We start from the raw sequence: 27,748 nt of genomic DNA on the forward strand, positions 1-27,748 counted from the left end.
AGCGTCCTCAGAATGCCCCCATTTTGTTAATTTACAAACATTTCAGGACACCGCGAATGTTCATAGAACACTTTCAACTTGCCAGAGAACAATAGGGACAGCCTGCTCAGGACACCCTCATTTTATTTATTTACAACCATTTCAGGACACCACAAGTGTTCTTAGAACACTTTCAACTTGCCAAAGAACAATGCGGACAGCGTCCTCAGAACACCCCCATTTTGTTTATTTACGAACATTTAACGTACACCACAAGTGTTCTTAGAACACTTTCAACTTGCCAGCGAACAATACGGAGAGCGTCCTCAGAACGCCCCCATTTTGTTAATTTACGAACATTTCAGGACACCGCAAGTGTTCTTAGAACACATTCAACTTGCCAAAGAACAATACGGACAGCGTCCTCAGAACACCCCCATTTTGTTAATTTACAAACATTTTAGGACACCGCAAGTGTTCTTGGAACAAATGGAACTTGCCAGAGAACACTACGGACAGCGTCCTCAGAACACCCCAATTTGTTAATTTACGAACATTTAAAGGACACCACAAGTGTTCTTAGAACACATTCAACTTGCCATTGAACAATACGAACAGCGTCCTCAGAACACCCCCATTTTGTTTATTTATGAACATTTCAGGACAACGCAAGTGTTCTTAGAACACATTCAACTTGCCAAAGAACAGTACGGACAGCGTCCTCAGAACACCCCCATTTTGTTAATTTACGAACATTTAACGTACACCATGAGTGTTCTTAGAACACTTTCAACTTGCCACCGAACTATAAGGACAGCTTCCTGAGTACACCCCCATTTTGTTCATTTACGAACATTTCAGGACACCGCGAGTGTTCTTAGAACACATTCAACTTGCCAGCGAACAATACGGACAGCGTCCTCAGGACAGCCCCATTTAACATTTCAGGACACTGCGAGTGTTCATAGAACACTTTCAACTTGCAAGAGAACAATAGGGACAGCCTCCTCAGGACACCCTCATTTTATTTATTTACAAACATTTCAGGACACCACAAGTGTTCTTAGAACACTTTCAACTTGCCAAAGAACAATACGGACAGCGTCCTCAGAATACCCCCATTTTGTGAATTTACGAACCTTTAACGTACACCACAGGTGTTCTTAGAACACTTTCAACTTGCCAGCGAACAATACGGTGAGCGTCCTCAGAATGCCCCCATTTTGTTAATTTACGAACATTTCAGGACACCGCAAGTGTTCTTAGAACACATTCAACTTACCAAAGAACAATACGGACAGCGTCCTCAGAACACCCCCATTTTGTTAATGTACAAACATTTTAGGACACCGCAAGTGTTCTTGGTACAAATGTAACTTACCAGAGAACAATACGGACAGCGTCCTCAGAACACCCCCATTTTGTTAATTTACGAACATTTAAAGGACACCACAAGTGTTCTTAGAACACATTCAACTTGCCATTGAACAATACGAACAGCGTCCTCAGAACACCCCCATTTTGTTTATTTATGAACATTTCAGGACACCGCAAGTGTTCTTAGAACACATTCAACTTGCCAAAGAACAGTACGGACAGCGTCCTCAGAACACCCCCATTTTGTTAATTTACGAACTTTTAACGTACACCACGAGTGTTCTTAGAACACTTTCAACTTGCCACCGAACAATAAGGACAGCGTCCTGAGTACACCTCCATTTTGTTAATTTACGAACATTTCAGGACAACGCAAGTGTTCTTAGAACACATTCAACTTGCCAAAGAACAATATGGACCGCGTCCTGAGGACACCCCCATTTTGTTTATTTATGAACATTTAAAGGACACCACAAGTGTTCTTAGAACACTTTCAACTTGCCATTGAGCAATACGAACAGCGTCCTCAGAACACCTCCATTTTGTTAATTTACGAACATTTAACGTACACCACGAGTGTTCTTAGAACACTTTCTCCTTGCCAGCGAACAATACGGACAGCGTCCTCAGAACACCCCCATTTTGTTAATTTAAGAACATTTCAGGACACCACGATGTTCTTAGAACACATTCAACTTTCCAGCGAACAATACGGACAGCGTCCTCAGGACAGCCCCATTTAACATTTCAGGACACCGCGAGTGTTCATAGAACACTTTCAACTTGGCAGAGAACAATACGGACAGCCTCCTCAGGACACCCTCATTTTATTTATTTACAAACATTTCAGGACACCACAAGTGTTCTTAGAACACTTTCAACTTGCCAAAGAGCAATACGGACAGCGTCCTCAGAACACCCCCATTTTGTTAATTTACGAACATTTAACGTACACCACAAGTGTTCTTAGAACACTTTCAACTTGCCAAAGAACAATGCGGACAGCGTCCTCAGAACACCCCCATTTTGTTAATTTACGAACATTTAACGTACACCACAAGTGTTCTTAGAACACTTTCAACTTGCCAGCGAACAATACGGAGAGCGTCCTCAGAACGCCCCCATTTTGTTAATTTACGAACATTTCAGGACACCGCATGTGTTCTTAGAACACATTCAACTTGCCAAAGAACAATATGGACAGCGTCCTCAGAACACCCCCATTTTGTTAATTTACAAACATTTTAGGACACCGCAAGTGATCTTGGAACAAATGTAACTTGCCAGAGAACACTACGGACAGCGTTCTCAGAACACCCCCAATTTGTTAATTTACGAACATTTAAAGGACACCACAAGTGTTCTTAGAACACATTCAACTTGCCATTGAACAATACGAACAGCGTCCTCAGAACACCCCCATTTTGTTTATTTATGAACATTTCAGGACACCGCAAGTGTTCTTAGAACACATTCAACTTGCCAAAGAACAGTACGGACAGCGTCCTCAGAACACCCCCATTTTGTTAATTTACGAACATTTAACGTACACCACGAGTGTTCTTAGAACACTTTCAACTTGCCACCGAACAATAAGGACAGCGTCCTGAGTACACCCCCATTTTGTTCATTTACGAACATTTCAGGACACCGCGAGTGTTCTTAGAACACATTCAACTTGCCAGTGAACAATACGGACAGCGTCCTCAGGACAGCCCCATTTAACATTTCAGGACACCGCGAGTGTTCTAGAACACTTTCAACTTGCAAGAGAACAATAGGGACAGCCTCCTCAGGACACCCTCATTTTATTTATTTACAAACATTTCAGGACACCACAAGTGTTCTTAGAACACTTTCAACTTGCCAAAGAACAATACGGACAGCGTCCTCAGAACACCCCATTTTGTTAATTTACGAACATTTAACGTACACCACGAGTGTTCTAAGAACACTTTCAACTTGCCACCGAACAATACGGACAGCATCCTGAGAACACACCCATTTTGTTAATTTACCAACATTTCAGGACACTGCAAGTGTTCTTAGAACACATTCAACTTGCCAAAGAACAATATGGACAGCGTCCTCAGAACATTCCCATTTTGTTTATTTAGGAACATTTCAGGACACCGCGAGTGTTCTTAGAACACATTCAACTTGCCAGCGAACAATACGGACAGCGTCCTCAGAACGCCCCCATTTTGTTGATTTACGAACATTTCAGGACACCGCAAGTGTTCTTAGAACACATTCAACTTGCCAAAGAACAATACGGACAGCGTCCTCAGAACACCCCCATTTTGTTAATTTACAAACATTTTAGGACACCGCAAGTGTTCTTGGAACAAATGTAACTTGCCAGAGAACACTACGGACAGCGTCCTCAGAACACCCCCATTTTGCTAATTTACGAACATTTAAAGGACACCACAAGTGTTCTTAGGACACATTCAACTTGCCATTGAACAATACGAACAGCGTCCTCAGAACACCCCCATTTTGTTTATTTATGAACATTTCAGGACACCGCAAGTGTTCTTAGAACACATTCAACTTGCCAAAGAACAGTACGGACAGCGTCCTCAGAACACCCCCATTTTGTTAATTTACGAACATTTAACGTACACCACAAGTGTTCTTAGAACACTTTCAACTTGCCACCGAACAATAAGGACAGCGTCCTGAGTACACCCCCATTTTGTTCATTTACGAACATTTCAGGACACCGCGAGTGTTCTTAGAACACATTCAACTTGCCAGCGAACAATACGGACAGCGTCCTCAGGACAGCCCCATTTAACATTTCAGGACACCGCGAGTGTTCATAGAACACTTTCAACTTGCAAGAGAACAATAGGGACAGCCTCCTCAGGACACCCTCATTTTATTTATTTACAAACATTTCAGGACACCACAAGTGTTCTTAGAACACTTTCAACTTGCCAAAGAACAATACGGACAGCGTCCTCAGAACACCCCCATTTTGTTAATTTACAAACCTTTAACGTACACCACAGGTGTTCTTAGAACACTTTCAACTTGCCAGCGACCAATACGGTGAGCGTCCTCAGAATGCCCCCATTTTGTTAATTTACGAACATTTCAGGACTCCGCAAGTGTTCTTAGAACACATTCAACTTGCCAAAGAACAATACGGACAGCGTCCTCAGAACACCCCCATTTTGTTAATTTACAAACATTTTAGGACACCGCAAGTGTTCTTGGAACAAATGTAACTTGCCAGAGAACAATACGGACAGCGTCCTCAGAACACTCCCATTTTGTTAATTTACGAACATTTAAAGGACACCACAAGTGTTCTTAGAACACATTCAACTTGCCAAAGAACAGTACGGACAGCGTCCTCAGAACACCCCCATTTTGTTAATTTACGAACATTTAACGTACACCACGAGTGTTCTTAGAACACTTTCAACTTGCCACCGAACAATAAGGACAGCGTCCTGAGTACACCCCCATTTGGTTCATTTACGAACATTTCAGGACACCGCGAGTGTTCTTAGAACACATTCAACTTGCCAGCGAACAATACGGACAGCGTCCTCAGGACAGCCCCATTTAACATTTCAGGACACCGCGAGTGTTCATAGAACACTTTCAACTTGCAAGAGACCAATAGGGACAGCCTCCTCAGGACACCCTCATTTTATTTATTTACAAACATTTAACGTACACCACAAGTGTTCTTAGAACACTTTCAACTTGCCACCGAACAATAAGGACAGCGTCCTGAGTACACCCCTATTTTGTTCATTTACGAACATTTCAGGACACCGCAAGTGTTCTTAGAACACTTTCAACTTGCCAGAGAACAATATGGACCGCATCCTGAAGACACCCCCATTTTGTTTATTTATGAACATTTAAAGGACACCACAAGTGTTCTTAGAACACTTTCAGCTTGCCTTTGAACAATACGAACAGCGTCCTCAGAACACCCCCATTTTGTTTATTTATGAACATTTCAGGACACCGCAAGTGTTCTTAGAACACATTCAACTTGCCAGCGAACAATACGGACAGCGTCATCAGGACACCCCCATTTAACATTTCAGGACACCGCAAGTGTTCATAGAACACTTTCAACTTGCCAGAGAACAATACGGACAGCCTCCTCAGGACACCCCCCTTTTGTTTATTTACGAACATTTCAGGACACCGCCAGTGCTCTTAGAACACATTCAACTTGCCACCGAACAATACGGACAGCGTCCTCAGGACACCCCCATTTTGTTTATTTACGAACATTTCAGGACACCTCAAGTGTTCTTAGAACACTTTCAACTTGCCAAAGAACAATACGGACAGCGTCCTCAGAACACCCCCATTTTCTTAATTTACGAACATTTAACGTACACCACAAGTGTTCTCAGAACACTTTCAACTTGCCAGCGAACAATACGGAGAGCGTCCTCAGAACGTCCCCATTTTGTTAATTTACGAACATTTCAGGACACCGCAAGTGTTCTTAGAACACATTCAACTTGCCAAAGAACAATACGGACAGCGTCCTCAGAACACCCCCATTTTGTAATTTACAAACATTTTAGGACACCGCAAGTGTTCTTGGAACAAATGTTACTTGCCAGAGAACACTACGGACAGCGTCCTCAGAACACCCCCATTTTGTTAATTTACAAACATTTAAAGGACACCACAAGTGTTCTTAGAACACATTCAACTTGCCATTGAACAATACGAACAGCGTCCTCAGAACACCCCCATTTTGTTTATTTATGAACATTTCAGGACACCGCAAGTGTTCTTAGAACACATTCAACTTGCCAAAGAACAGTACCAACAGCGTCCTCAGAACACCCCCATTTTGTTAATTTACGAAAATTTAACGTACACCACGAGTGTTCTTAGAACACTTTCAACTTGCCACCGAACAATAAGGACAGCGTCCTGAGTACACCCCCATTTTGTTAATTTACGAACATTTCAGGACACCGCAAGTGTTCTTAGAACACATTCAACTTGCCAAAGAACAATACAGACAGCATCCTCAGAACACCCCCATTTTGTTCATTTACGAACATTTAACGGACACCACGAGTGTTCTTAGAACACTTTCAACTTGCCAAAGAACAATACGGACAGCGTCCTCAGAACACCCCCATTTTGTTAATTTATGAACATTTAACGTACACCACAAGTGTTCTCAGAACACTTTCAACTTGCCAGCGAACAATACGGAGAGCGTCCTCAGAACGCCCCCATTTTGTTAATTTACGAACATTTCAGGACACCGCAAGTGTTCTTAGAACACATTCAACTTGCCAAAGAACAATACGGACAGCGTCCTCAGAACACCCCCATTTTGTAATTTACAAACATTTTAGGACACCGCAAGTGTTCTTGGAACAAATGTTACTTGCCAGAGAACACTACGGACAGCGTCCTCAGAACACCCCCATTTTGTTAATTTACGAACATTTAAAGGACACCACAAGTGTTCTTAGAACACATTCAACTTGCCATTGAACAATACGAACAGCGTCCTCAGAACACCCCCATTTTGTTTATTTATGAACATTTCAGGACACCACAAGTGTTCTTAGAACACATTCAACTTGCCAAAGAACAGTACGGACAGCGTCCTCAGAACACCCCCATTTTGTTAATTTACGAACATTTAACGTACACCACGAGTGTTCTTAGAACACTTTCAACTTGCCACCGAACAATAAGGACAGCGTCCTGAGTACACCCCCATTTTGTTCATTTACGAACATTTCAGGACACCGCGAGTGTTCTTAGAACACATTCAACTTGCCAGCGAACAATACGGACAGCGTCCTCAGGACAGCCCCATTTAACATTTCAGGACACCGCGAGTGTTCATAGAACACTTTCAACTTGCAAGAGAACAATAGGGACTGCCTCCTCAGGACACCCCCATTTTGTTAATTTACAAACATTTTAGGACACCGCAAGTGTTCTTGGAACAAATGTAACTTGCCAGAGAACAATACGGACTGCGTCCTCAGAACACCCCCATTTTGTTAATTTACGAACATTTAAAGGACACCGCAAGTGTTCTTAGAACACATTCAACTTGCCAAAGAACAATACGGACAGCGTCCTCAGAACACCCCCATTTTGTTCATTTACGAACATTTAACGGACACCACGAGTGTTCTAAGAACACTTTCAACTTGCCAGAGAACAATATGGACCGCGTCCTGAGGACACCCCCATTTTGTTTATTTATGAACATTTAAAGGACACCACAAGTGTTCTTAGAACACTTTCAACTTGCCATTGAACAATACGCACGGCGTCCTCAGAACACCCCCATTTTGTTTATTTATGAACATTTCAGGACACCGCAAGTGTTCTTAGAACACATTCAACTTGCCAGCGAACAATACGGACAGCGTCATCAGGACACCCCCATTTTGTTAATTTACAAACATTTAACGTACACCACGAGTGTTCTTAGAACACTTTCAACTTGCCAGCGAACAATACAGACAGTGTCCTCAGGACACCCCCATTTTGTTAATTTACGAACATTTCAGGACACCGCAAGTGTTCTTAGAACACATTCAACTTGCCAAAGAACAATACGGACAGCGTCCTCAGAACACCCCCATTTTGTTTATTTACGAACATTTCAGGACATCGCGAGTGTTCTTAGAACACATTCAACTTGCCAGCGAACAATACGGACAGCGTCCTCAGGGCAGCCCCATTTAACATTTCAGGACACCGCGAGTGTTCATAGAACACTTTCAACTTGCCAGAGAACAATAGGGACAGCCTGCTCAGGACACCCTCATTTTATTTATTTACAACCATTTCAGGACACCACAAGTGTTCTTAGAACACTTTCAACTTGCCAAAGAACAAGGCGGACAGCGTCCTCAGAACACCCCCATTTTGTTAATTTACAAACATTTAACGTACACCACAAGTGTTCTTAGAACACTTTCAACTTGCCAGCGAACAATACGGAGAGCGTCCTCAGAACGCCCCCATTTTGTTAATTTACAAACATTTTAGGACACCGCAAGTGTTCTTGGAACAAATGGAACTTGCCAGAGAACACTACGGACAGCGTCCTCAGAACACCCCCAATTTGTTAATTTACGAACATTTAAAGGACACCACAAGTGTTCTTAGAACACATTCAACTTGCCATTGAACAATACGAACAGCGTCCTCAGAAAACCCCCATTTTGTTTATTTATGAACATTTCGGGACAACGCAAGTGTTCTTAGAACACATTCAACTTGCCAAAGAACAGTACGGACAGCGTCCTGAGTACACCCCCATTTTGTTCATTTACGAACATTTCAGGACACCGCGAGTGTTCTTAGAACACATTCAACTTGCCAGCGAACAATACGGACAGCGTCCTCAGGACAGCCCCATTTAACATTTCAGGACACTGCGAGTGTTCATAGAACACTTTCAACTTGCAAGAGAACAATAGGGACAGCCTCCTCAGGACACCCTCATTTTATTTATTTACAAACATTTCAGGACACCACAAGTGTTCTTAGAACACTTTCAACTTGCCAAAGAACAATACGGACAGCGTCCTCAGAACACCCCCATTTTGTTAATTTACGAACCTTTAACGTACACCACAGGTGTTCTTAGAACACTTTCAACTTGCCAGCGAACAATACGGTGAGCGTCCTCAGAATGCCCCCATTTTGTTAATTTACAAACATTTCAGGACACCGCGAATGTTCATAGAACACTTTCAACTTGCCAGAGAACAATAGGGACAGCCTGCTCAGGACACCCTCATTTTATTTATTTACAACCATTTCAGGACACCACAAGTGTTCTTAGAACAATTTCAACTTGCCAAAGAACAATGCGGACAGCGTCCTCAGAACACCCCCATTTTGTTTATTTACGAACATTTAACGTACACCACAAGTGTTCTTAGAACACTTTCAACTTGCCAGCGAACAATACGGAGAGCGTCCTCAGAACGCCCCCATTTTGTTAATTTACGAACATTTCAGGACACCGCAAGTGTTCTTAGAACACATTCAACTTGCCAAAGAACAATACGGACAGCGTCCTCAGAACACCCCCATTCTGTTAATTTACAAACATTTTAGGACACCGCAAGTGTTCTTGGAACAAATGGAACTTGCCAGAGAACACTACGGACAGCGTCCTCAGAACACCCCAATTTGTTAATTTACGAACATTTAAAGGACACCACAAGTGTTCTTAGAACACATTCAACTTGCCATTGAACAATACGAACAGCGTCCTCAGAACACCCCCATTTTGTTTATTTATGAACATTTCAGGACAACGCAAGTGTTCTTAGAACACATTCAACTTGCCAAAGAACAGTACGGACAGCGTCCTCAGAACACCCCCATTTTGTTAATTTACGAACATTTAACGTACACCATGAGTGTTCTTAGAACACTTTCAACTTGCCACCGAACTATAAGGACAGCTTCCTGAGTACACCCCCATTTTGTTCATTTACGAACATTTCAGGACACCGCGAGTGTTCTTAGAACACATTCAACTTGCCAGCGAACAATACGGACAGCGTCCTCAGGACAGCCCCATTTAACATTTCAGGACACTGCGAGTGTTCATAGAACACTTTCAACTTGCAAGAGAACAATAGGGACAGCCTCCTCAGGACACCCTCATTTTATTTATTTACAAACATTTCAGGACACCACAAGTGTTCTTAGAACACTTTCAACTTGCCAAAGAACAATACGGACAGCGTCCTCAGAACACCCCCATTTTGTTAATTTACGAACCTTTAACGTACACCACAGGTGTTCTTAGAACACTTTCAACTTGCCAGCGAACAATACGGTGAGCGTCCTCAGAATGCTCCCATTTTGTTAATTTACGAACATTTCAGGACACCGCAAGTGTTCTTAGAACACATTCAACTTACCAAAGAACAATACGGACAGCGTCCTCAGAACACCCCCATTTTGTTAATGTACAAACATTTTAGGACACCGCAAGTGTTCTTGGTACAAATGTAACTTACCAGAGAACAATACGGACAGCGTCCTCAGAACACCCCCATTTTGTTAATTTACGAACATTTAAAGGACACCACAAGTGTTCTTAGAACACATTCAACTTGCCATTGAACAATACGAACAGCGTCCTCAGAACACCCCCATTTTGTTTATTTATGAACATTTCAGGACACCGCAAGTGTTCTTAGAACACATTCAACTTGCCAAAGAACAGTACGGACAGCGTCCTCAGAACACCCCCATTTTGTTAATTTACGAACTTTTAACGTACACCACGAGTGTTCTTAGAACACTTTCAACTTGCCACCGAACAATAAGGACAGCGTCCTGAGTACACCTCCATTTTGTTAATTTACGAACATTTCAGGACAACGCAAGTGTTCTTAGAACACATTCAACTTGCCAAAGAACAATATGGACCGCGTCCTGAGGACACCCCCATTTTGTTTATTTATGAACATTTAAAGGACACCACAAGTGTTCTTAGAACACTTTCAACTTGCCATTGAGCAATACGAACAGCGTCCTCAGAACACCCCCATTTTGTTAATTTACGAACATTTAACGTACACCACGAGTGTTGTTAGAACACTTTCTCCTTGCCAGCGAACAATACGGACAGCGTCCTCAGAACACCCCCATTTTGTTAATTTACGAACATTTCAGGACACCACGATGTTCTTAGAACACATTCAACTTTCCAGCGAACAATACGGACAGCGTCCTCAGGACAGCCCCATTTAACATTTCAGGACACCGCGAGTGTTCATAGAACACTTTCAACTTGGCAGAGAACAATACGGACAGCCTCCTCAGGACACCCTCATTTTATTTATTTACAAACATTTCAGGACACCACAAGTGTTCTTAGAACACTTTCAACTTGCCAAAGAGCAATACGGACAGCGTCCTCAGAACACCCCCATTTTGTTAATTTACGAACATTTAACGTACACCACAAGTGTTCTTACAACACTTTCAACTTGCCAGCGAACAATACGGAGAGCGTCCTCAGAACGCCCCCATTTTGTTAATTTACGAACATTTCAGGACACCGCATGTGTTCTTAGAACACATTCAACTTGCCAAAGAACAATATGGACAGCGTCCTCAGAACACCCCCATTTTGTTAATTTACAAACATTTTAGGACACCGCAAGTGTTCTTGGAACAAATGTAACTTGCCAGAGAACACTACGGACAGCGTCCTCAGAACACCCCCAATTTGTTAATTTACGAACATTTAAAGGACACCACAAGTGTTCTTAGAACACATTCAACTTGCCATTGAACAATACGAACAGCGTCCTCAGAACACCCCCATTTTGTTTATTTATGAACATTTCAGGACACCGCAAGTGTTCTTAGAACACATTCAACTTGCCAAAGAACAGTACGGACAGCGTCCTCAGAACACCCCCATTTTGTTAATTTACGAACATTTAACGTACACCACGAGTGTTCTTAGAACACTTTCAACTTGCCACCGAACAATAAGGACAGCGTCCTGAGTACACCCCCATTTTGTTCATTTACGAACATTTCAGGACACCGCGAGTGTTCTTAGAACACATTCAACTTGCCAGTGAACAATACGGACAGCGTCCTCAGGACAGCCCCATTTAACATTTCAGGACACCGCGAGTGTTCTAGAACACTTTCAACTTGCAAGAGAACAATAGGGACAGCCTCCTCAGGACACCCTCATTTTATTTATTTACAAACATTTCAGGACACCACAAGTGTTCTTAGAACACTTTCAACTTGCCAAAGAACAATACGGACAGCGTCCTCAGAACACCCCCATTTTGTTAATTTACGAACCTTTAACGTACACCACAGGTGTTCTTAGAACACTTTCAACTTGCCAGCGAACAATACGGTGAGCGTCCTCAGAATGCCCCCATTTTGTTAATTTACGAACATTTCAGGACACCGCAAGTGTTCTTAGAACACATTCAACTTACCAAAGAACAATACGGACAGCGTCCTCAGAACACCCCATTTTGTTAATTTACAAACATTTTAGGACACCGCAAGTGTTCTTGGAACAAATGTAACTTGCCAGAGAACAATACGGACAGTGTCCTCAGAACACCCCCATTTTGTTAATTTACGAACTTTTAAAGGACACCACAAGTGTTCTTAAAACACATTCAACTTGCCATTGAACAATACGAACAGCGTCCTCAGAACACCCCCATTTTGTTTATTTATGAACATTTCAGGACACCGCAAGTGTTCTTAGAACACATTCAACTTGCCAAAGAACAGTACGGACAGCGTCCTCAGAACACCCCCATTTTGTTAATTTACGAACATTTAACGTACACCACGAGGGTTCTTAGAACACTTTCAACTTGCCACCGAACAATAAGGACAGCGTCCTGAGTACACCCCCATTTTGTTAATTTACGAACATTTCAGGACACCGCAAGTGTTCTTAGAACACATTCAACTTGCCAAAGAACAATATGGACCGCGTCCTGAGGACACCCCCATTTTGTTTATTTATGAACATTTAAAGGACACCACAAGTGTTCTTAGAACACTTTCAACTCGCCATTGAACAATCCGAACAGCTTCCTCAGAACACCCCCATTTTCTTAATTTACGAACATTTAACGTACACCACGAGTGTTGTTAGAACACTTTCTCCTTGCCAGCGAACAATACGGACAGCGTCCTCAGAACACCCCCATTTTGTTAATTTACGAACATTTTAGGACACCACGATGTTCTTAGAACACATTCAACTTGCCAGCGAGCAATACGGACAGCGTCCTCAGGACAGCCCCATTTAACATTTCAGGACACCGCGAGTGTTCATAGAACACTTTCAACTTGGCAGAGAACAATACGGACAGCCTCCTCAGGACACCCTCATTTTATTTATTTACAAACATTTCAGGACACCACAAGTGTTCTTAGAACACTTTCAACTTGCCAAAGAGCAATACGGACAGCGTCCTCAGAACACCCCCATTTTGTTCATTTACGAACATTTAACGTACACCACAAGTGTTCTTAGAACACTTTCAACTTGCCAGCGAACAATATGGAGAGCGTCCTCAGAACGCCCCCATTTTGTTAATTTACTACATTTCAGGACACATCAAGTGTTCTTAGAACACATTCAACTTGCCAACGAACAATACGGACAGCATCCTCAGAACACCCCCATTTTGTTAATTTACGAACATTTAAAGGACACCACAAGTGTTCTTAGAACACATTCAACTTGCCATTGAACAATACGAACAGCGTCCTCAGAACACCCCCATTTTGTTTATTTATGAACATTTCAGGACACCGCAAGTGTTCTTAGAACACATTCAACTTGCCAAAGAACAGTACCGACAGCGTCCTCAGAACACCCCCATTTTGTTAATTTACGAACATTTAACGTACACCACAAGTGTTCTTAGAACACTTTCAACTTGCCACCGAACAATAAGGACAGCTTCCTGAGTACACCCCCATTTTGTTAATTTACGAACATTTCAGGACACCGCAAGTGTTCTTAGAAGACATTCAACTTGCCAAAGAACAATACAGACAACATCCTCTGAACATCCCCATTTTGTTCATTTACGAACATTTAACGGACACCACAAGTGTTCTTAGAACACTTTCAACTTGCCAAAGAACAATACGGACAACGTTCTCAGAACACCCCCATTTTGTTAATTTACGAACATTTAACGTACACCACAAGTGTTCTCAGAACACTTTCAACTTGCCAGCGAACAATACGGAGAGCGTACTCAGAACGCCCCCATTTTGTTAATTTACGAACATTTCAGGACACCGCAAGTGTTCTTAGAACACATTCAACTTGCCAAAGAACAATACGGACAGCGTCCTCAGAACACCCCCATTTTGTTAATTTACAAACATTTTAGGACACCGCAAGTGTTCTTGGAACAAATGTAACTTGCCAGAGAACACTACGGACAGCGTCCTCAGAACACCCCCATTTTGTTAATTTACGAACATTTAACGTACACCACGAGTGTTCTTAGAACACTTTCAACTTGCCACCGAACAATAAGGACAGCGTCCTGAGTACACCCCCATTTTGTTCATTTACGAACATTTCAGGACACTGCGAGTGTTCTTAGAACACATTCAACTTGCCAGCGAACAATACGGACAGCGTCCTCAGGACAGCCCCATTTAACATTTCAGGACACCACAAGTGTTCTTAGAACACATTCAACTTGCCATTGAACAATACGAACAGCGTCCTCAGAACACCCCCATTTTGTTTATTTATGAACATTTCAGGACACCGCAAGTGTTCTTAGAACACATTCAACTTGCCAAAGAACAGTACGGACAGCGTCCTCAGAACACCCCATTTTGTTAATTTACGAACATTTAACGTACACCACGAGTGTTCTTAGAACACTTTCAACTTGCCACCGAACAATAAGGACAGCGTCCTGAGTACACCCCCATTTTGTTCATTTACAAACATTTCAGGACACCGCAAGTGTTCTTAGAACACATTCAACTTGCCAAAGAACAATACGGACAGCGTCCTCAGAACACCCCCATTTTGTTCATTTACGAACATTTAATGGACACCACGAGTGTTCTTAGAACACTTTCAACTTGCCAGAGAACAATATGGACCGCGTCCTGAGGACACCCCCATTTTGTTTATTTATGAACATTTAAAGGACACCACAAGTGTTCTTAGAACACTTTCAGCTTGCCATTGAACAATACGAACAGCGTCCTCAGAACACCCCCATTTTGTTTATTTATGAACATTTCAGGACACCGCAAGTGTTCTTAGAACACATTCAACTTGCCAGCGAACAATACGGACAGCGTCATCAGGACACCCCCATTTAACATTTCAGGACACCGCAAGTGTTCATAGAACACTTTCAACTTGCCAGAGACAATACGGACAGCCTCCTCAGGACACCCCCATTTTGTTCATTTACGAACATTTAACAGACACCACGAGTGTTCTTAGAACACTTTCAACTTGCCAGAGAACAATATGGACCGCGTCCTTAGGACACCCCCATTTTGTTTATTTATGAACATTTAAAGGACACCACAAGTGTTCTTAGAACACTTTCAACTTGCCATTGAACAATATGAACAGCGTCCTCAGAACACCCCCATTTTGTTAATTTACGAACATTTAACGTACACCACGAGTGTTCTTAGAACACTTTCAACTTGCCAGCGAACAATACAGACAGCGTCCTCAGAACATCCCCATTTTGTTAATTTACGAACATTTCAGGACACCGCAAGTGTTCTTAGAACACATTCAACTTGCCAGCGAACAATACGGACAGCGTCCTCAGGACAGCCCCATTTAACATTTCATGACACCGCGAGTGTTCATAGAACACTTTCAACTTGCCAGAGAACAATAGGGACAGCCTCCTCAGTACACCCTCATTTTATTTATTTACAAACATTTCAGGACACCACAAGTGTTCTTAGAACACTTTCAACTTGCCAAAGAACAATACGGACAGCGTCCTCAGAACACCCCCATTTTGTTAATTTAGGAACATTTAACGTACATCACAAGTGTTCTTAGAACACTTTCAACTTGCCAGCGAACAATACGGAGAGTGTTCTCAGAACGCCCCCATTTTGTTAATTTACGAACATTTCAGGACACCGCAAGTGTTATTAGAACACATTCAACTTGCCAAAGAACAATACGGACAGCGTCCTCAGAACACCCCCATTTTGTTAATTTACAAACATTTTAGGACACCGCAAGTGTTCTTGGAACAAATGTAACTTGCAGAGAACAATACGGACTGCGTCCTCTGAACAACCCCATTTTGTTAATTTACGAACATTTAAAGGACACCGCAAGTGTTCTTAGAACACATTGAACTTGCCAAAGAACAATACGGACAGCGTCCTCAGAACACCCCCGTTTTGTTCATTTACGAACATTTAACAGACACCACAAGTGTTCTTAGAACACTTTCAACTTGCCAGAGAACAATATGGACCGCGTCCTGAGGACACCCCCATTTTGTTTATTTACGAACATTTCAGGACATCACGAGTGTTCTTAGAACACATTCAACTTGCCAGCGAACAATACGGACAGCGTCCTCAGGACAGCCCCATTTAACATTTCAGGACACCGCGAGTGTTCATAGAACACTTTCAACTTGCCAGAGAACAATAGGGACAGCCTCCTCAGGACACCCTCATTTTATTTATTTACAAACATTTCAGGACACCACAAGTGTTCTTAGAACACTTTCAACTTGCCAAAGAACAATACGGACAGCGTCCTCAGAACACCCCCATTTTGTTAATTTACGAACATTTAACGTACACCACAAGTGTTCTTAGAACACTTTCAACTTGCCAGCGAACAATACGGAGAGCGTCCTCAGAACGCCCCCATTTTGTTAATTTACGAACATTTCAGGACACCGCAAGTGTTCTTAGAACACATTCAACTTGCCAAGGAACAATACGGACAGCGTCCTCAGAACACACCCATTTTGTTAATTTACAAACATTTTAGGACACCGCAAGTGTTCTTGGAACAAATGTAACTTGCCAGAGAACACTACGGACAGCGTCCTCAGAACACCCCCATTTTGTTAATTTACGAACATTTAAAGGACACCAAAAGTGTTCTTAGAACACATTCAACTTGCCATTGAACAATACGAACAGCGTCCTCAGAACACCCCCATTTTGTTTATTTATGAACATTTCAGGACACCGCAAGTGTTCTTAGAACACATTCAACTTGCCAAAGAACAGTACGGACAGCGTCCTCAGAACACCCCCATTTTGTTAATTTACGAACATTTAAAGGACACCACAAGTGTTCTTAGAACACATTCAACTTGCCATTGAACAATACAAACAGCGTCCTCAGAACACCCCCATTTTGTTTATTTATGAACATTTCAGGACACCGCGAGTGTTCTTAGAACACATTCAACTTGCCAAAGAACAGTACGGACAGCGTCCTCAGAACACCCCCATTTTGTTAATTTACGAACATTTAACGTACACCACGCGTGTTCTTAGAACACTTTCAACTTGCCACCGAACAATAAGGACAGCGTCCTGAGTACACCCCCATTTTGTTCATTTACAAACATTTCAGGACACAGCAAGTGTTCTTAGAACACATTCAACTTGCCAAAGAACAATACGGACAGCGTCCTCAGAACACCCCCATTTTGTTCATTTACGAACATTTAACGGACACCACGAGTGTTCTTAGAACACTTTCAACTTGCCAGAGAACAATATGGACTGCGTCCTGAGGACACCCCCATTTTGTTTATTTATGAACATTTAAAGGACACCACAAGTGTTCTTAGAACACTTTCAGCTTGCCATTGAACAATACGAACAGCGTCCTCAGAGCACCCACATTTTGTTTATTTATGAACATTTCAGGACACCGCAAGTGTTCTTAGAACACATTCAACTTGCCAGCGAACAATACGGACAGCGTCAGCAGGACACCCCCATTTAACATTTCAGGACACCGCAAGTGTTCATAGAACACTTTCAACTTGCCAGAGAACAATACGGACAGCCTCCTCAGGACACCCCCCTTTTCTTTATTTACGAACATTTCAGGACACCGCGAGTGTTCTCAGAACACATTCAACTTGCCAAAGAACAATACGGACAGCGTCCTCAGAACACCCCCATTTTGTTAATTTACAAACATTTTAGGACACCGCAAGTGTTCTTGGAACAAATGTAACTTGCCAGAGAACACTACGGACAGCGTCCTCAGAACACCCCCATTTTGTTAATTTACGAACATTTAAAGGACACCACAAGTGTTCTTAGAACACATTCAACTTGCCATTGAACAATACGAACAGCGTCCTCAGAACACCCCCATTTTGTTTATTTATGAACATTTCAGGACACCGCAAGTGTTCTTAGAACACATTGAACTTGCCAAAGAACAGTACGGACAGCGTCCTCAGAACACCCCCATTTTAGTAATTTACGAACATTTAACGTACACCACGAGTGTTCTTAGAACACTTTCAACTTGCCACCGAACAATAAGGACAGCGTCTTGAGTACACCCCCATTTTGTTCATTTACGAACATTTCAGGACACTGCGAGTGTTCTTAGAACACATTCAACTTGCCAGCGAACAATACGGACAGCGTCCTCAGGACAGCCCCATTTAACATTTCAGGACGCCGCGAGTGTTCATAGAACAGTTTCAACTTGCAAGAGAACAATATGGACCGCGTCCTGAGGACACCCCCATTTTGTTTATTTACGAACATTTCAGGACATCACGAGTGTTCTTAGAACACATTCAACTTGCCAAAGAACAATACGGACAGCGTCCTCAGAACACCCCCATTTTGTTAATTTACGAACATTTAACGTACACCACAAGTTTTCTTAGAACACTTTCAACTTGCCAGCGAACAATACGGAGAGCGTCCTCAGAACGCCCCCATTTTGTTAATTTACGAACATTTCAGGACACCGCAATTGTTCTTAGAACACATTCAACTTGCCAAAGAACAATACGGACAGCGTCCTCAGAACACCCCCATTTTGTTAATTTACAAACATTTTAGGACACCGCAAGTGTTCTTGGAACAAATGTAACTTGCCAGAGAACAATAGGGACAGCGTCCTCAGAACACCCCCATTTTGTTAATTTACGAACATTTCAGGACACCACAAGTGTTCTTAGAACACATTCTTGTCATTGAACAATACGAACAGCGTCCTCAGAACACCCCCATTTTGTTTATTTATGAACATTTCAGGACACCGCAAGTGTTCTTAGAACACATTCAACTTGCCAAAGAACAGTACGGACAGCGTCCTCAGAACACCCCCATTTTGTTAATTTACGAACATTTAACGTACACCACGTGTGTTCTTAGAACACTTTCAACTTGCCACCGAACAATAAGGACAGCGTCCTGAGTACACCCCCATTTTGTTCATTTACGAACATTTCAGGACACCGCAAGTGTTCTTAGAACACATTCAACTTGCCAAAGAACAATACGGACAGCGTCCTCAGAACACCCCCATTTTGTTCATTTACGAACATTTAACGGACACCACGAGTGTTCTTAGAACACTTTCAACTTGCCAGAGAACAATATGGACCGCGTCCTGAGGAAACCCCCATTTTGTTTATTTATGAACATTTAAAGGACACCACAAGTGTTCTTAGAACACTTTCAGCTTGCCATTGAACAATACGAACAGCGTCCTCAGAACACCCCCATTTTGTTTATTTATGAACATTTCAGGACACCGCAAGTGTTCTTAGAACACATTCAACTTGCCAGCGAACAATACGGACAGCGTCTTCAGGACACCCCCATTTAACATTTCAGGAACCCGCAAGTGTTCATAGAACACTTTCAACTTGCCAGAGAACAATACGGACAGCCTCCTCAGGACACCACCCTTTTGTTTATTTACGAACATTTCAGGACACCGCGAGTGCTCTTAGAACACATTCAACTTGCCAGCGAACAATACGGACAGCATCCTCAGGACACCCCCATTTTGTTTATTTAAGAACATTTCAGGACACCACAAGTGTTCTTAGAACACTTTCAACTTGCCAAAGAACAATACGGACAGCGTCCTCAGAACACCGCCATTTTATTAATTTACGAACATTTAACGTACACCACGAGTGTTCTAAGAACACTTTCAACTTGCCACCGAACAATACGGACAGCATCCTGAGAACACACCCATTTTGTTAATTTACCAACATTTCAGGACACTGCAAGTGTTCTTAGAACACATTCAACTTGCCAAAGAACAATATGGACAGCGTCCTCAGAACATTCCCATTTTGTTTATTTACGAACATTTCAGGACACGGCGAGTGTTCTTAGAACACATTCAACTTGCCAGCGAACAATACGGACAGCGTCCTCAGAACGCCCCCATTTTGTTGATTTACGAACATTTCAGGACACCGCAAGTGTTCTTAGAACACATTCAACTTGCCAAAGAACAATACGGACAGCGTCCTCAGAACACCCCCATTTTGTTAATTTACAAACATTTTAGGACACCGCAAGTGTTCTTGGAACAAATGTAACTTGCCAGAGAACACTACGGACAGCGTCCTCAGAACACCCCCATTTTGCTAATTTACGAACATTTAAAGGACACCACAAGTGTTCTTAGGACACATTCAACTTGCCATTGAACAATACGAACAGCGTCCTCAGAACACCCCCATTTTGTTTATTTATGAACATTTCAGGACACCGCAAGTGTTCTTAGAACACATTCAACTTGCCAAAGAACAGTACGGACAGCGTCCTCAGAACACCCCCATTTTGTTAATTTACGAACATTTAACGTACACCACAAGTGTTCTTAGAACACTTTCAACTTGCCACCGAACAATAAGGACAGCGTCCTGAGTACACCCCCATTTTGTTCATTTACGAACATTTCAGGACACCGCGAGTGTTCTTAGAACACATTCAACTTGCCAGCGAACAATACGGACAGCGTCCTCAGGACAGCCCCATTTAACATTTCAGGACACCGCGAGTGTTCATAGAACACTTTCAACTTGCAAGAGAACAATAGGGACAGCCTCCTCAGGACACCCTCATTTTATTTATTTACAAACATTTCAGGACACCACAAGTGTTCTTAGAACACTTTCAACTTGCCAAAGAACAATACGGACAGCGTCCTCAGAACACCCCCATTTTGTTAATTTACAAACCTTTAACGTACACCACAGGTGTTCTTAGAACACTTTCAACTTGCCAGCGACCAATACGGTGAGCGTCCTCAGAATGCCCCCATTTTGTTAATTTACGAACATTTCAGGACTCCGCAAGTGTTCTTAGAACACATTCAACTTGCCAAAGAACAATACGGACAGCGTCCTCAGAACACCCCCATTTTGTTAATTTACAAACATTTTAGGACACCGCAAGTGTTCTTGGAACAAATGTAACTTGCCAGAGAACAATACGGACAGCGTCCTCAGAACACTCCCATTTTGTTAATTTACGAACATTTAAAGGACACCACAAGTGTTCTTAGAACATATTCAACTTGCCAAAGAACAGTACGGACAGCGTCCTCAGAACACCCCCATTTTGTTAATTTACGAACATTTAACGTACACCACGAGTGTTCTTAGAACACTTTCAACTTGCCACCGAACAATAAGGACAGCGTCCTGAGTACACCCCCATTTGGTTCATTTACGAACATTTCAGGACACTGCGAGTGTTCTTAGAACACATTCAACTTGCCAGCGAACAATACGGACAGCGTCCTCAGGACAGCCCCATTTAACATTTCAGGACACCGCGAGTGTTCATAGAACACTTTCAACTTGCAAGAGACCAATAGGGACAGCCTCCTCAGGACACCCTCATTTTATTTATTTACAAACATTTAACGTACACCACAAGTGTTCTTAGAACACTTTCAACTTGCCACCGAACAATAAGGACAGCGTCCTGAGTACACCCCTATTTTGTTCATTTACGAACATTTCAGGACACCGCAAGTGTTCTTAGAACACTTTCAACTTGCCAGAGAACAATATGGACCGCATCCTGAAGACACCCCCATTTTGTTTATTTATGAACATTTAAAGGACACCACAAGTGTTCTTAGAACACTTTCAGCTTGCCTTTGAACAATACGAACAGTGTCCTCAGAACACCCCCATTTTGTTTATTTATGAACATTTCAGGACACCGCAAGTGTTCTTAGAACACATTCAACTTGCCAGCGAACAATACGGACAGCGTCATCAGGACACCCCCATTTAACATTTCAGGACACCGCAAGTGTTCATAGAACACTTTCAACTTGCTAGAGAACAATACGGACAGCCTCCTCAGGACACCCCCCTTTTGTTTATTTACGAACATTTCAGGACACCGCCAGTGCTCTTAGAACACATTCAACTTGCCACCGAACAATACGGACAGCGTCCTCAGGACACCCCCATTTTGTTTATTTACGAACATTTCAGGACACCACAAGTGTTCTTAGAACACTTTCAACTTGCCAAAGAACAATACGGACAGCGTCCTCAGAACACCCCCATTTTCTTAATTTACGAACATTTAACGTACACCACAAGTGTTCTCAGAACACTTTCAACTTGCCAGCGAACAATACGGAGAGCGTCCTCAGAACGCCCCCATTTTGTTAATTTACGAACATTTCAGGACACCGCAAGTGTTCTTAGAACACATTCAACTTGCCAAAGAACAATACGGACAGCGTCCTCAGAACACCCCCATTTTGTAATTTACAAACATTTTAGGACACCGCAAGTGTTCTTGGAACAAATGTTACTTGCCAGAGAACACTACGGACAGCGTCCTCAGAACACCCCCATTTTGTTAATTTACGAACATTTAAAGGACACCACAAGTGTTCTTAGAACACACTCAACTTGCCATTGAACAATACGAACAGCGTCCTCAGAACACCCCCATTTTGTTTATTTATGAACATTTCAGGACACCGCAAGTGTTCTTAGAACACATTCAACTTGCCAAAGAACAGTACCAACAGCGTCCTCAGAACACCCCCATTTTGTTAATTTACGAAAATTTAACGTACACCACGAGTGTTCTTAGAACACTTTCAACTTGCCACCGAACAATAAGGACAGCGTCCTGAGTACACCCCCATTTTGTTAATTTACGAACATTTCAGGACACCGCAAGTGTTCTTAGAACACATTCAACTTGCCAAAGAACAATACAGACAGCATCCTCAGAACACCCCCATTTTGTTCATTTACGAACATTTACCGGACACCACGAGTGTTCTTAGAACACTTTCAACTTGCCAAAGAACAATACGGACAGCGTCCTCAGAACACCCCCATTTTGTTAATTTACGAACATTTAACGTACACCACAAGTGTTCTCAGAACACTTTCAACTTGCCAGCGAACAATACGGAGAGCGTCCTCAGAACGCCCCCATTTTGTTAATTTACGAACATTTCAGGACACCGCAAGTGTTCTTAGAACACATTCAACTTGCCAAAGAACAATACGGACAGCGTCCTCAGAACACCCCCATTTTGTAATTTACAAACATTTTAGGACACCGCAAGTGTTCTTGGAACAAATGTTACTTGCCAGAGAACACTACGGACAGCGTCCTCAGAACACCCCCATTTTGTTAATTTACGAACATTTAAAGGACACCACAAGTGTTCTTAGAACACATTCAACTTGCCATTGAACAATACGAACAGCGTCCTCAGAACACCCCCATTTTGTTTATTTATGAACATTTCAGGACACCACAAGTGTTCTTAGAACACATTCAACTTGCCAAAGAACAGTACGGACAGCGTCCTCAGAACACCCCCATTTTGTTAATTTACGAACATTTAACGTACACCACGAGTGTTCTTAGAACACTTTCAACTTGCCACCAAACAATAAGGACAGCGTCCTGAGTACACCCCCATTTTGTTCATTTACGAACATTTCAGGACACCGCGAGTGTTCTTAGAACACATTCAACTTGCCAGCGAACAATACGGACAGCGTCCTCAGGACAGCCCCATTTAACATTTCAGGACACCGCGAGTGTTCATAGAACACTTTCAACTTGCAAGAGAACAATAGGGACAGCCTCCTCAGGACACCCCCATTTTGTTAATTTACAAACATTTTAGGACACCGCAAGTGTTCTTGGAACAAATGTAACTTGCCAGAGAACAATACGGACTGCGTCCTCAGAACGCCCCCATTTTGTTAATTTATGAACATTTAAAGGACACCGCAAGTGTTCTTAGAACACATTCAACTTGCCAAAGAACAATACGGACAGCGTCCTCAGAACACCCCCATTTTGTTCATTTACGAACATTTAACGGACACCACGAGTGTTCTAAGAACACTTTCAACTTGCCAGAGAACAATATGGACCGCGTCCTGAGGACACCCCCATTTTGTTTATTTATGAACATTTAAAGGACACCACAAGTGTTCTTAGAACACTTTCAACTTGCCATTGAACAATACGCACGGCGTCCTCAGAACACCCCCATTTTGTTTATTTATGAACATTTCAGGACACCGCAAGTGTTCTTAGAACACATTCAACTTGCCAGCGAACAATACGGACAGCGTCATCAGGACACCCCCATTTTGTTAATTTACGAACATTTAACGTACACCACGAGTGTTCTTAGAACACTTTCAACTTGCCAGCGAACAATACAGACAGTGTCCTCAGGACACCCCCATTTTGTTAATTTACGAACATTTCAGGACACCGCAAGTGTTCTTAGAACACATTCAACTTGCCAAAGAACAATACGGACAGCGTCCTCAGAACACCCCCATTTTGTTTATTTACGAACATTTCAGGACATCGCGAGTGTTCTTAGAACACATTCAACTTGCCAGCGAACAATACGGACAGCGTCCTCAGGGCAGCCCCATTTAACATTTCAGGACACCGCGAGTGTTCATAGAACACTTTCAACTTGCCAGAGAACAATAGGGACAGCCTGCTCAGGACACCCTCATTTTATTTATTTACAACCATTTCAGGACACCACAAGTGTTCTTAGAACACTTTCAACTTGCCAAAGAACAATGCGGACAGCGTCCTCAGAACACCCCCATTTTGTTAATTTACAAACATTTAACGTACACCACAAGTGTTCTTAGAACACTTTCAACTTGCCAGCGAACAATACGGAGAGCGTCCTCAGAACGCCCCCATTTTGTTAATTTACGAACATTTCAGGACACCGCAAGTGTTCTTAGAACACATTCAACTTGCCAACGAACAATACGGACAGCGTCCTCAGAACACCCCCATTTTGTTAATTTACAAACATTTTAGGACACCGCAAGTGTTCGTGGAACAAATGGAACTTGCCAGAGAACACTACGGACAGCGTCCTCAGAACACCCCCAATTTGTTAATTTACGAACATTTAAAGGACACCACAAGTGTTCTTAGAACACATTCAACTTGCCATTGAACAATACGAACAGCGTCCTCAGAACACCCCCATTTTGTTTATTTATGAACATTTCGGGACAACGCAAGTGTTCTTAGAACACATTCAACTTGCCAAAGAACAGTACGGACAGCGTCCTGAGTACACCCCCATTTTGTTCATTTACGAACATTTCAGGACACCGCGAGTGTTCTTAGAACACATTCAACTTGCCAGCGAACAATACGGACAGCGTCCTCAGGACAGCCCCATTTAACATTTCAGGACACTGCGAGTGTTCATAGAACACTTTCAACTTGCAAGAGAACAATAGGGACAGCCTCCTCAGGACACCCTCATTTTATTTATTTACAAACATTTCAGGACACCACAAGTGTTCTTAGAACACTTTCAACTTGCCAAAGAACAATACGGACAGCGTCCTCAGAACACCCCCATTTTGTTAATTTACGAACCTTTAACGTACACCACAGGTGTTCTTAGAACACTTTCAACTTGCCAGCGAACAATACGGTGAGCGTCCTCAGAATGCCCCCATTTTGTTAATTTACAAACATTTCAGGACACCGCGAATGTTCATAGAACACTTTCAACTTGCCAGAGAACAATAGGGACAGCCTGCTCAGGACACCCTCATTTTATTTATTTACAACCATTTCAGGACACCACAAGTGTTCTTAGAACACTTTCAACTTGCCAAAGAACAATGCGGACAGCGTCCTCAGAACACCCCCATTTTGTTTATTTACGAACATTTAACGTACACCACAAGTGTTCTTAGAACACTTTCAACTTGCCAGCGAACAATACGGAGAGCGTCCTCAGAACGCCCCCATTTTGTTAATTTACGAACATTTCAGGACACCGCAAGTGTTCTTAGAACACATTCAACTTGCCAAAGAACAATACGGACAGCGTCCTCAGAACACCCCCATTTTGTTAATTTACAAACATTTTAGGACACCGCAAGTGTTCTTGGAACAAATGGAACTTGCCAGAGAACACTACGGACAGCGTCCTCAGAACACCCCAATTTGTTAATTTACGAACATTTAAAGGACACCACAAGTGTTCTTAGAACACATTCAACTTGCCATTGAACAATACGAACAGCGTCCTCAGAACACCCCCATTTTGTTTATTTATGAACATTTCAGGACAACGCAAGTGTTCTTAGAACACATTCAACTTGCCAAAGAACAGTACGGACAGCGTCCTCAAAACACCCCCATTTTGTTAATTTACGAACATTTAACGTACACCATGAGTGTTCTTAGAACACTTTCAACTTGCCACCGAACTATAAGGACAGCTTCCTGAGTACACCCCCATTTTGTTCATTTACGAACATTTCAGGACACCGCGAGTGTTCTTAGAACACATTCAACTTGCCAGCGAACAATACGGACAGCGTCCTCAGGACAGCCCCATTTAACATTTCAGGACACTGCGAGTGTTCATAGAACACTTTCAACTTGCAAGAGAACAATAGGGACAGCCTCCTCAGGACACCCTCATTTTATTTATTTACAAACATTTCAGGACACCACAAGTGTTCTTAGAACACTTTCAACTTGCCAAAGAACAATACGGACAGCGTCCTCAGAACACCCCCATTTTGTTAATTTACGAACCTTTAACGTACACCACAGGTGTTCTTAGAACACTTTCAACTTGCCAGCGAACAATACGGTGAGCGTCCTCAGAATGCCCCCATTTTGTTAATTTACGAACATTTCAGGACACCGCAAGTGTTCTTAGAACACATTCAACTTACCAAAGAACAATACGGACAGCGTCCTCAGAACACCCCCATTTTGTTAATGTACAAACATTTTAGGACACCGCAAGTGTTCTTGGTACAAATGTAACTTACCAGAGAACAATACGGACAGCGTCCTCAGAACACCCCCATTTTGTTAATTTACGAACATTTAAAGGACACCACAAGTGTTCTTAGAACACATTCAACTTGCCATTGAACAATACGAACAGCGTCCTCAGAACACCCCCATTTTGTTTATTTATGAACATTTCAGGACACCGCAAGTGTTCTTAGAACACATTCAACTTGCCAAAGAACAGTACGGACAGCGTCCTCAGAACACCCCCATTTTGTTAATTTACGAACTTTTAACGTACACCACGAGTGTTCTTAGAACACTTTCAACTTGCCACCGAACAATAAGGACAGCGTCCTGAGTACACCTCCATTTTGTTAATTTACGAACATTTCAGGACAACGCAAGTGTTCTTAGAACACATTCAACTTGCCAAAGAACAATATGGACCGCGTCCTGAGGACACCCCCATTTTGTTTATTTATGAACATTTAAAGGACACCACAAGTGTTCTTAGAAC

Source organism: Ambystoma mexicanum, chromosome 6q (assembly GCF_040938575.1).
Source record: "Ambystoma mexicanum isolate Mex_15411 chromosome 6q, UKY_AmexF1_1, whole genome shotgun sequence".
NCBI lineage: Eukaryota > Metazoa > Chordata > Amphibia > Caudata > Ambystomatidae > Ambystoma > Ambystoma mexicanum.